General features: G+C 41.5%; 1 long non-coding RNA gene across 1 annotated transcript; it reads left to right on the top strand.

Moving 5' to 3' along the window:
* The first annotated feature begins 947 nt into the window (after nt 1–947).
* On the top strand, nt 948–10,311 carry LOC137865189 (uncharacterized). Its single transcript, XR_011101817.1, has 4 exons — nt 948–1,737; nt 6,092–6,178; nt 7,201–9,103; nt 10,174–10,311. It is a non-coding gene; the product is annotated as an uncharacterized lncRNA (long non-coding RNA).
* Nucleotides 10,312–10,325: the final 14 nt, after the last annotated feature.

Here is a 10,325-nt window from a genome sequence, read left to right as displayed (position 1 = left end):
TCCTCTCCCCCTGGTGCTGGTTGGAGCCTGGGGTCTGGGAGGGGGTCCCAGACATCACTTCTCAGGTGCAGTTCCCATCACCCAGAAATTCATTGGCCAGAACCTCCAGAACTGCCCCCCTGCCTTGGGTTTATTGTGCCTTTACAGCACTATCAATTGGCAGAGAAAGAAGATTTTTTTTTTGCCATGTGATAAATGCAGAGGTAACATTTTAACAGGAAAAAAAAAAAGCCATTGAAGTCTCTAAATCTCCATCTACTTTGGCTTCTAAACAACAGATTCAGTCTCTGCAGACATTTTTCTTCCACAGAGCCCACAGAGAAAAGCCAGTTATTTCAAGAGAAAGGAATGCATTAATGTCTGCACTCTGTAGTTATTCATTAATATTTTTCTTGCACTGCTTCCATAGTTCTAAACACCCTATACTTCATAAAAGAAAAAAAAATAAGGAAAACCATTAAGCTTTTCATTCCTAAAGCACCAGACTTCAAGACTAGGACACGTTTCCATTGACTACGGTGGAAGAAGGATGGAGCTGGGCCAGCAGTGCCCACATCACTGCAACATTAATGCCCCTCCGAAATGGAGACGGTCACGTTGGGACCTCTGGAGCCTGTGCTTTATGCAGGGATGTGTGATGTGCAACCAGCAGCTCCCCAGCCGTCACAGCAACAAGCCCAGAATATACCTTCAGGGGCAAAATACAGCCAGAGGCCAGGGCCTCTGCGCCACTGGGTCACACCCCTTCTGTCTGCATGACTTCCATCACAAACTGCACATCAGCTGCTTCCTGGGCCGCCCAGGCTAATGACAACCCAGCTGGCATTCAGTCCCTGTCCTGTACAGAGCCTCATTCTGCTCCACGTGATGGCAAAGATTCAAACCATCCACACGGACTCCTGTTCCTCTGCAATGAAAGCAAGGTTCCCAGAGTTCTCAAAAGCTACCGAAGTATTTCAGTTCCCGATGCTTACACTCGTCAGGAGAAGAAAAACATCACATACTTTCTTCCTCTATTTTCTTTTCCTCATCATTGAGCCCCATCTCTCTAAAAGGAGGAATCCCAGTTCCTCTTCTTTCCTAGAGACAGGAACAGAAGCTCTCACAGGCAGAACAGAAGGAAAAAAAAAAAAAAAAAAGGTAAATCCTGTTCTTAGTGAGCACTTCAAGTCCCACAGTACCACTAGCATGGCTGGGGGGAGCGTGCATTTGTTTTGCCACGCCCTGGAAAGCAGGATGGGAAATGAAATCTCCTGTCTCATGGTACAGCTATTAAAAGCACAGGCTCTGATGAGCTGTTACCACAAACACAGCAGGAAAGAGAAGAGAAAACGAGTAAGGGTGGCTTTACAAGAGTTTATATATATAAACTACCTTGCTCTAACATTATATATATACTACACTTTTATGTATTTACATTTTATATATAACATTTCTCCCCTCGCTCTTAGGATAAGTAGTCATCCTCCCCAAAACACCCACAGATTAAGTCCAACCACTAGATCAAAACCGCAGGAGCTTGGCAGAGCTAGTTTGCTGACGTCTTCCCGTGCTTTTTCTCTGGTGAGAAGAGTACCTGAGAAGAGCACATTGCAGGCTTCTGTGGTCAACGGGAGCTCCCGCAGAGACGGATGTATCTCAGACTATGAAGCTGCCTTGGGGAACACTGGACAATGCTTAGCATGAAGCTGAGGAGGCTGCAAGCAGCAAGTCATGGACAACAGGCACACAGACGTGGTACGTGCTACTGTACAGCTGCTTTTAGTTCTGTGTAGTTGTTAGGAAGTAAAACTGCACTGATCAATTAACAGGCTGAGAGAAAAATGATCTCTGGCAGCTGTCCTTCATTTGTATTGCAAACCCAGAGCATCCTATTCTAATACTGATCAGGAAGATTCAATTTAAAGATAATTCAACGTAGTTAAGAGAACTCACTGGCTTTTTACTCGCATGAATATATTTTTACTTATGTTGATATATTCCTTGAGGCTTATGCAAAACTGATACACAAAGGCTCCTTCTGGGGGACAGACTTCAGCAGGATTATCCAAGACCTGACATGGAGCAGCTGCAGATCACCAAACCAATTCTGCTGAGAAATCTTAGCAAAGGCACTGTAAGACCAAACAGGTACAGAACCACGTAGAAGTGGTCCTTGTCTAAAGGAAGGAAAACAAATTACGGCAGAGGGAGTGTACTCCTGGGAGCACATAAACAGGATTAGAAAAAAGGAAAAAGAGTAGCGAATTCATTGCAGGAGTGAATTTAGTGCTGTTCCTTCCTCGCTCTAAAATCTTTCCTGTTCTTGTCCCTCGCTTGGCAGGGATGGGTAGCATGAATGTCAGTGAAGCTCTGTGGTGCTGTTTTCATGTACATTTCTGCTTCTTCCTTTGGTGTCTTTGGGAGAATGGTGTTGGGACATCACTTGAAAGCCATTGAAGAATGTCCCTCATTTCTTACAAAATTGATGGGCTTTATTTTTAAAGTGGAGCAGGGCTACTGTGGAGCTCTGACCTTTTTCAGTTGCTGCTGCTGCGTAGCCAAGACTTCATTGCTGTAGGGCAGTGCCCTTGGATTTTGTCATGGATACCCGCTCACTGGTTATTGCAACAACAGTAGATGAAACATCCCTCTCAGATGCTCCACAGTTAAATAAGTTAGCTGAAGAGCAAGGGACTTTCTGTGGGAACTGTTTGGTTTGTTAGTTTTACTAATGCTCAGTCTGGATGCTGGCCACCAGCTAGGCTGTGAACAGTAGCATACCAGGGAGATCTTGAGGGAAGCTGTGTTCGGTGGCATTTGGTTTAGGTTATATCAGGAAATTCTGCATCTGGGCCCTTTGTCTGATTTTCTGCTTTGATGCCCTGAACATACCACAACCATTGCTTAACTCAGAGCTGCTGCTGCAACGAGAATTAAAAAATAAAAATTCTTCCTCTTCAGGCCACTTTTAACAAAATACTTGAATAGAGGATGTTCCTAATCAGGAGTGCTCTTTGAACAGGCATTAGTAGGAATCTTCCAATAGGATTATTTTTTCTTGTGAAACATTTCAGCACTGGGGATGCTGAGCAAGCTGTATTTCCTTTGCTGGCTACACTGGTTACATGGAGTCACTGGGTAATGCTAGGAATCAAAGTCCATTGGATGGTAAATGACTTTGACTCACTATTGTGGTGTGCTGCCACTGTTGGAGCTCCCTCTGCTCCCAACTATGAGAACAGATGAGCTGTGACAGCAAGATTCCCCCCTGGCACTACCACCATCATTGTTTCCTACAAGTTTCCCAGTCTGGGCTCAGCTAAAACCCCGTGGCTTGATGCCCTCTCTTCCACATGCTTTTGCACTTAATATACATGTTGCAGATGATGTTCATGACTATCCTGGTGGACTGTTGACAGGGGGATAATCATCGAGACAAGCTTTACCCGGGAGTAAGAGCTGGGGAGGAATGAACCACATTTGGGACCACTGATGTTTGGGTCAGCAAGAAAAAAAGCTTCACTGGGCTTGTGGTGAAGGTGCTGCCGTGCACCTAGAGTAGTCAAGCCCACATTCATCCATGCAAACTGGTGCTGGTTATTCTGCTCTTGGGGAATGTCTCCTCCATGGTCTGTGTTGTGCTGTTTATCACAAGTTCCCCTCGAATCCTGGGAGTTGTGTGTATAAATGTCCCAGTCAACTAAACTATCTAGTAGCCTATCCAACTGGTAGGCTCAGGTATCCCAAAATCTGAAGGGAAAGAGATGGAAGGAAGAAAGAAGGAAGAGAGATAGAGACCAAAAGAAAAGACATGGGTGTTCCTCCCTGATTTTTTATTTTTCATAGAAAATACATTTCATCTGAGTCAAACTGCCAAGCTTACAGCTCAAACTAGTTCAACAAATGTTTCATTGTTTACATTTAATGTACTTAGGGAAAATGTTACTTCTATCTTCAACCTTTTGTTAGCATTTTAAAAACCATAAACTACATTTTAAAATGAGGAAGCAGCAATTTCATGTTCTTTAAAGGAAGGAAGCAGAAATTTTCAGGCATTTTGAAACATTTTTTCCCAAATATTTGCTGAGCTGCTATATTAAAACTAAGTGGTATTTTCTGATTAGAAAGAAAACAAAAAAAAAAAAAAGAAAAAAAGAAAGAATACGCCAGAAGGTTCCTAACAATCTTTACCAGAGCTGACAGGCCCACATCCCATGACCTTTTCATGGAATTGCACGTGACACCACAAAACAAACCAAGCAGGAACTGTCCACCCACTCCAACCACGGAATAGTTAGGACAAAGTAAAACATTCAAGAAGATGTCTCAGCTCTGCACAATTGTATGGGCATAGAAGACGCTCTTAGCAGCTAAAGAAAAATGAATTCAGAGCTGGAACACATCAGCAGCACTGGGGTAGACCTCAGGAGGGCCCTTTCTATCCTGCTTCTCACAGGTGAACGTACTGGGTCTCAGCCACCTGCATTACCTCCTTAATCTGGTGGTGTTCTCTTTCCCAAATTGCTGTATTATAGATCTTAATCATACAGACTCTTCTGCCTTGCCACGTCTAATGAGATAAATAATCCATATGCCCCAATATCCCCCTTCCAAACTCAGATACTTTTATAGGGTATTTAATGCCTGGAGAGAACCTGCCAAGTTCAGAATACTTTACACAAAAAAGTAGATACCAGCATGAGGCCTAATTAACCTTCTTCAGAGATTTGGTTAGAAACACTTAGAGACTTGTAGTTGCCATGTTTACTCTACTCAAACACAAGGCAGCAAAGATTCATTGCAGAGCAGTGGCTGCCCAGATTATGAGCACAATTGAACTGTCTAGACGTCAAAACAACGTATCAACATTGGATACAAAAACCATCTCCATAGAGCCCAGAAAAGTATTTAAAAAGAAAAACAGTTACCTGGATTGAACTTCAAGCAGAACGATTCCAGCTTCTACGTGATCTTGAATGGCCTGAAGTATGCCTTTTTCAAAAAACCGTTACCACGCTGCCACGGAAGGCAGTCACAGGCCACAGAAGGTCAAAGCTCACAAGATGGGATCATCTCGCTCTTTACTGTCCAACACTTCATTCAATCTACTCCAGCATCATGGTCGCTGCTGAGGGGGAAAAGCCATCAATAGCTTTGGAAGCAATTACCAGCAACATGATGTTCTTAACATTGCAGCAGGACAGTGACATCGATAAACATGAGAACTGAAACACAAGCAGGTTGTTTCCTGCTAAATCTCATGGACTAGTTACTGTATCATGGTTTTAGGTAATGGATAAGCACACAGAGAAGAGCATAAGGTAATAAGAGGGTATATTACATGTATTCTCAGAGAGAGGAAAGGGTTGATAGATCTGTTGATCCCTATTTGAAGTAAATTCGAGCTCAAGCATATGGCTTAGCACTCATCAGGAAATCCCCCTTCTTGGATACGATTTCCATTTTGCCAGCCAGGAACAGCAAGGCAAATCCTACCTCAAAGGAAATTTTCATCAGCCTACAAGAATTAAAAACAACTCTACTGTTTCCTTACCATAAGGGAAGCTTTTACAGCACTGTCCACAAAGACAAGGAGGCCTAGTAAGAGCAAGATAGTAGCAAGTAAATGCTCAGATGACTGTGATAGGAAAGTTACTAGTGGGGAACTTTTACGCTGAACCTAGCCATGTTCACAATAGTTTTAAGAGCTCAGTCATATTCTCTTTCATTTCCCCATCGCTGCTGGCAGGACCACCAAAGAAAGGTGCTCAGATGATGAACTGGATGACCTAAGCCATTGTGAAAGACATAGGTCAGCATTAGAGAAGGCCTCGAACGGCAGCACGCAGCCTGTGTTTGAACAATAGCCCGATAGAAGAGAAAGGGTTCAATGAAAATGGTTTTGCTAAGCTCTTCTCTTTTAATAGACATTTCCCATCTTTCTGTGGTTTTGTGAAAAGCTATTTCAATCCAGTGAATGCACTTCTGAAATGCTGCACACTGTTTGATGTCTGACAACTTTCAACAGATGCAGAAGTTGTTCTTTACATACTGGGTACCATCCCATCAATTAAACATTAACGCATAAACAACTAATTACTGTTGACAGCCCTACTGCTTTAGACCACGAATGAACTTATGTAGAAGGTTTCCAAGGAAAAGAGTCAGATGTCTGCAGAAAGCAATTACCCGTCAGGTAAGTGATATCTGTTCCTCTGAGTCTGTACAAATCCCACTCAAGTGTTACAGCAGGAGCAGGGCAGACAACCGTCCTTCCAAAATAATAAATGTTGTATTTTTTAACTTTAGTTTTCACCATTTGAAAATAAACATCCTTTTCTACAGCAGGTAGACAGCTAGATTCCAGTCTGAGTACTTTTTTGAGTACAATAATTGTGGCCTTTTATAAGCAAAATGCATCTCCCTCTCTTGTAGATTAGATGCATTGTAGGCCAGCAGAGAAAGGACTGAGCCATTTGACAGTAGCTCAGAAAAGAGCATTTGAAATTAAACCTTTCTGGGAGAAGGCACAACTGTGATTAAATACTTTGGAAAGGTTTGAAGAAAATCTATTGAGTTTCACTTACACAGTGTTCCCAGGAAGTGAACACGATTATTCTCATCTGGTCCAGCAAACCAAAGAATGCAGCACTATTAATGACTTGCATTTAAGAAACATTAATGTCAGGAAGCATTCTGTATCAAACTACAAAACATTTGTTAATACACCATAAAGTAAGGAGAGAGACTTAATTGACTCAGGTATTTAACCATCAGTTTTCAGCTTTCTCCTATTGTTACAGTAGGCTCATTATTGGATTTTAGTATATACACATTTCACATTCATAAAGTGTTAAAGCCTGCAAAATATATACTGGATAGTAAAGGGTAAACATTCCCTTTCCAGAGCTAAGAGCACTACCTTAATCTTTTATCTAGGCCTGCTTTTCAGCGGCACTTGATACGGGAGCTATACGAAACACTTCCTTGAATACATAAAGCCAGAGATTGAGTTACACATGATTCAAGATCTATGCCACTCGTAAGACAAAAGCTCCTATATTACCTGGCACATGCCTGCTAAATTATTGAAGTGCCTCTTCAAACTGAATATATTCACTGGATAATTAGTCAACAGAAGAAAACGGTCTCTCTTTACAAAGCCAGTGTTGACAGGTATTGTATCTTTTATGCACCGTTTAAATGAAATATTTGCAGAACTGATGCAACACAAACATTTGGAATTGCTCTACCAACGTGAAACTGTTCCAGAGGCACATGGCCCCCTTTGTGTTACTGCCTCAACCTCCCACTGCCTGACAAGCAAATCCTCAACAGTGTGAACATTTTCAACTGAAGCAGCACTATCCCCATTTCAGAACCATGTAAACGGCAAAAATAAAGGTAGGTTTGCTTTGCATTTGAGGAACTAGCCTGATCCAAGTGAAATAGATACTTGTAATCCTCACTCCAGTCCTGTGCTGCGTCAGCCTCTGCTGCTGCGTCAGGCAGGACTGAGCTGGGGCAGTGCAGACAGCCGGCTGCCACTTTAACTCACAGCACTTGCAGTATGCCAGCGTGCCCCTCCTGTGCCTGCATTCTCACCAGCCTGTTTCCTGCTGCAGGTTGTTGGGAACACAGGCTACTCCACGGGTATGCAGAACATGTTGCACAAGGAAAGCAACGAGTATCTGTCTGCTGGAACCGCCAGGGCCAGCCGGCTGGTGTTGCTGTGTTTATTTTGACCTGGCAAGGGAAGAACAGTAGCAGTTTCCACAATTAAAATGGCTGTCCGACTGCTGGGGTCTCTATTGCCTATACCTAAGTCTATGTCAGAATAAGAATTGGATGGCTTTCAGCCCTGGCTTGAACATGAGCTGTAGGCCAAAACAGTTCTACTAACTCCGACTCGCAGCCTAAGGTGTGCAAAGATGACATTCTGTCAATGCAGATGTTTTCTATTCTTCTAAACTTGCCCCAGGAACAAAATAGCTGTGTGATGTAAACAAGCAATTAAAACCATACCCAAATATTGTAACTCCAGACTATTCCTCCCTTTCATTATCTCATGCATTTGCCAGCTTTGAAAATGAAAATCCAAAGACATTGCATTTCAAATATTTGGAAGCGCACTTGTTTTTAAGTAACTCATCACTGAGCTTACCTATTTAGTTTTACTGAAGAATTTCAATTAGATTTTTTTGTTTTGTTTTGTTTTCCTTCAAGAAAACCAGTTTAGAAGAAAAAAAAAAAAAAGAACTTCTTGCCAGTTTTCAGCCTGGAGCCTCCTTTTATGGCCTAAGTTAGAAAAACTTGGCTTAAAAAATAAATTAATTTGAATGCTTGTAGCCAGTAACCCAGTTGATAGGCTTACTCAGCTCCACGCTCACCTAAATCTCAACTCCTTAAACTTCTGGTCTCCAAACATACTACCAACACTTATACTACTACTTAGGCTGCCAAAACTCAGGCAGTTGTAAAGATGTCTCTGAGTAGCTAAAAGAGCACCCCATAGTTTGTTCTAAAAATGTCTTAGCTTACACTTATGGATAGATATCATGTACATTCCTGTAAAACTCAAATTAAAAAGAAAGCATTGTTGTTTTCTTGCATTCCGTATTTTGGGATGCATTGATATTACAGATAATTTTAAAGTGTTCTGTTGTTGTTGGTTTTGTTTGTTTTGGTTTTAGACCTAAGATTGCAAGTATATTTCAGCTAACACAGAGGCAAGAACTGTGGAAGGGGCACCATACCTCACCACCTAGCTCACGAGTAGCTGTGCTTTCTGCAGAGACCTTCCGCAGAGCCCAGCAGGTGTGCAGCCGCCCAGGCTGCCCGCGATGCTTCTCCTGAAGCCATCAATGCTGCCACCTCCTGGCACAAAGGGAGATTTACAGCAACAGGTTTAAATGGCATTTAGTGCATTATATGCATTACTGCAACTGCTGGTGCAGAAAATTCTGTTAGGGACCTGTTTTCATTCTGAGTTTATTCCATTCTTTATTTTTTGTTGCAGTACTGGCGATGAAGTGATAGTTCTCATTTGGCTGGTAAGCAGAAAAACCTTGGAGAAACACATGTGGCAGAGCACCATTAAAAACTATTCCTTCTTTTTGAAGTAAGTATGAGCTACAGATCTTTCATACAGTTTGCAGAATTTAGCATTTAATCACGACTAAAATCTGACCAGGAACGAGCAGCAGTTTTCCTGAAATTTTGCACTTTTATCTAACCCAATCCCTATCCCAAATCCATTCCTGGTTTAGGATACTAGACTGGAACACTCACCAATTCATCTATTGCATTTCCATCTGATAGATTCTAAGTTAAGACACACCCTGACTACTTGCAACTCTGCGTGTCTTGCTTTAATTTGTCAGAGAAACTTTTTGTCAATTGTTTAATAAAATATATTTCAGAAAAACTTATAAACTGATGTGCAAGACCACTGATGTATAAGACTAGCAGGAGGAAGGCTAAGGTAGCTCATCTGAATATATTTATAAAGGGTCCCTGGTGGTTTTTTTGGAGCTTAAACTGAGTTGCTCTTTACTCCAAAAATAGTTTTTCTGCAGTAAAAACATGAACTTTAATATTAAATTTTAAAAGTTACTTACCACTTTTTGTTAATTAATCTAGCATTAATCTAGCATGGTTGGCTTTGGGTGCACACATTAGAATCTTACATTCTACTTCAAGATTTTTGGACACGTAACTGCCAGTGAATAGCAAGTTAATACATTTCTAGGACGTCCATGATGTTGAATTGCAAATGAATAAGCTCTCGCTTATGTTTGAGGCTTGAAGGGGATACAGCTGTGTGTACTTTACAAGAGAACATCACAATAATTCCAGGGAGGAGTAAATTGCCAATGCATTCTCTTAACTTAGGTAATGGAAAACAAACCAGTTCAAAGTTTGAGTCTCGTCTTCCCAATTGAATATATCTGATGTGAATATATCTGATGCGCATAGCAACGTAATGGAAAATATGCTCTTCTAAAATTAGTCTGAACAATTAACGCAATGACTAAATAATTCTGAAGCCTCACTGAGAGATAAAAAGAAACTGGTTCCAACAGGAGAATAAGTACTTATTAATACACAACTCTACCACCATACAAGAGACTTACCAGTGCTAGCTCCGTAAGGAAAATATATTTTCCTTACACTCAGTATCCTCTTAAGCAGGTGCAGCTCCATGGGAACCACTGTAAGTGCACATGCTGAACTAGGATGAATCTATCTTCTCCTAACTTCATTCACGGTATGTATTTAAAACAAAGAAACAGAATTTTTAAACAAGCGACAGATGATATATTCCATTCTTCCCTATTTAC

Source organism: Anas acuta, chromosome 16 (assembly GCF_963932015.1).
Source record: "Anas acuta chromosome 16, bAnaAcu1.1, whole genome shotgun sequence".
In the NCBI taxonomy this organism is placed as follows: Eukaryota; Metazoa; Chordata; class Aves; order Anseriformes; family Anatidae; genus Anas; species Anas acuta.
This window is presented reverse-complemented; position numbering and strand designations above follow the sequence as displayed.